The 1,362-nt window shown below is 38.8% G+C and overlaps 1 protein-coding gene across 4 annotated transcripts in view; it reads right to left on the bottom strand.

Annotated features, from left to right (window-relative positions):
• Positions 1-1,362, bottom strand: part of CHUK (conserved helix-loop-helix ubiquitous kinase) — a 32,265-nt gene that overhangs the window by 8,005 nt on the left and 22,898 nt on the right. The gene's annotated exons all lie outside the window — the stretch shown is intronic.

The raw sequence follows: 1,362 nt of genomic DNA, 5'->3' as shown, positions 1-1,362 counted from the left end.
ATATATATATATATATATATATCTTTTCCAAAATAATGTATAGTGAAAAAAACAGCACTATTTTACATTGTTATAAATCTTTAATATCACCACTGATGTGATCAAAGAAGTCTTTAAGTATTGAGAAGCTGAGAAATTTCAGTTGGTGGACTTCAAATTTTCCTAAATTCTAATTCTTCCTTGAAACATGGAATTTATCATGGCCAAAAAAATACCAGTTTTTCCCCTAATAATGACAGATGTGTTCCATTAATTTTTGTGAAAATATATGACACATACCCCAATCTGAAAAGCCATAGTTTGTCTGACAATCACTTTTTTAATTAAAAATGGTGCTCCAGGGCCCTCCCTGGTGGCGCAGCAGGTTAAAGTACAGCACTGAGAGCTAAAGCCACTTCCCCATGAGTTCGATCCCTGCCTGCCTCAGAGGAGACCCACATGGTGAGGCAGACCTCTCCTGACCCGCCCGCTGCTCCCCTCAGCAGTATACTTCATTGATCTGCCTATTCTGCTCCCCGCTCTGTCTCTGGTGAATCCTCTCACCTCTGCATCTCTGGGCTGTACCCCAGTTCTGTATGAATAAATAAATAAATCTTTTAAAAAACATGGTGCTCCATTAAATAAGCAATGTGAACAAATATGGAAATGGATTTCCTTAAATATAATTTTTGCTGCTTTATCAAAGGTACTCATAAATGAATTTTTTTTATTCATTTTTTTACTATAAATGCATAATGGTGAAAACTATAATGACTACTAACACTGTTTTGGCAATGAAATAAATAATTGGTGACTACTGAAGATGAAGATGTTATTTTCAAAGTAAACTGCTTTGGCTCAGGAACTGGACTTCCCTTTCCACAGTATCAACTTCTGTCTTACCTCTCTAACAAGAAGCACTTACTTTTCCCGTATTTTCACATATCTAAAGTCTTTTCTCCTTCCTTTTTCCTCTTTCATGCCTTTCTTTCTCTTCCTTTTATTTTTTCATCTTTCCATACATTTTCTTGCTTCCTTTCCCCTGTCGCTGACTATTTTCTTCTCTGTTGCATTCCCTTCACGTCCCTTTTAAGAGACTGTCACCTCTTAAATTCTCAAAAACTCAAGCGCTGTTCTATTATAAACATCTCAATAGCAATATCAAAGCTGGAATTTATTTGGCAGCTTCTTTAAAATTCAGTCCCCTGAATTTCTAAACCACTGGTGATTTCTTCAAAAGCCTATGCTTACGGCCCTCCCTGGTGGCGCAGCGGGTTAAAGCACAGCACTGAGAATCTAAAGCCGCTTCCTCATGAGTTCGATTCCCGCCTGCCCCGGAGGTGACCACATGGCGTGGCAGACCTCTCCTGACCCGCCCGCTGC

Source organism: Condylura cristata, unplaced genomic scaffold (assembly GCF_000260355.1).
Source record: "Condylura cristata isolate star-nosed mole 26May11 unplaced genomic scaffold, ConCri1.0 scaffold00011, whole genome shotgun sequence".
NCBI classification, from domain to species: domain Eukaryota; kingdom Metazoa; phylum Chordata; class Mammalia; order Eulipotyphla; family Talpidae; genus Condylura; species Condylura cristata.
This window is presented reverse-complemented; position numbering and strand designations above follow the sequence as displayed.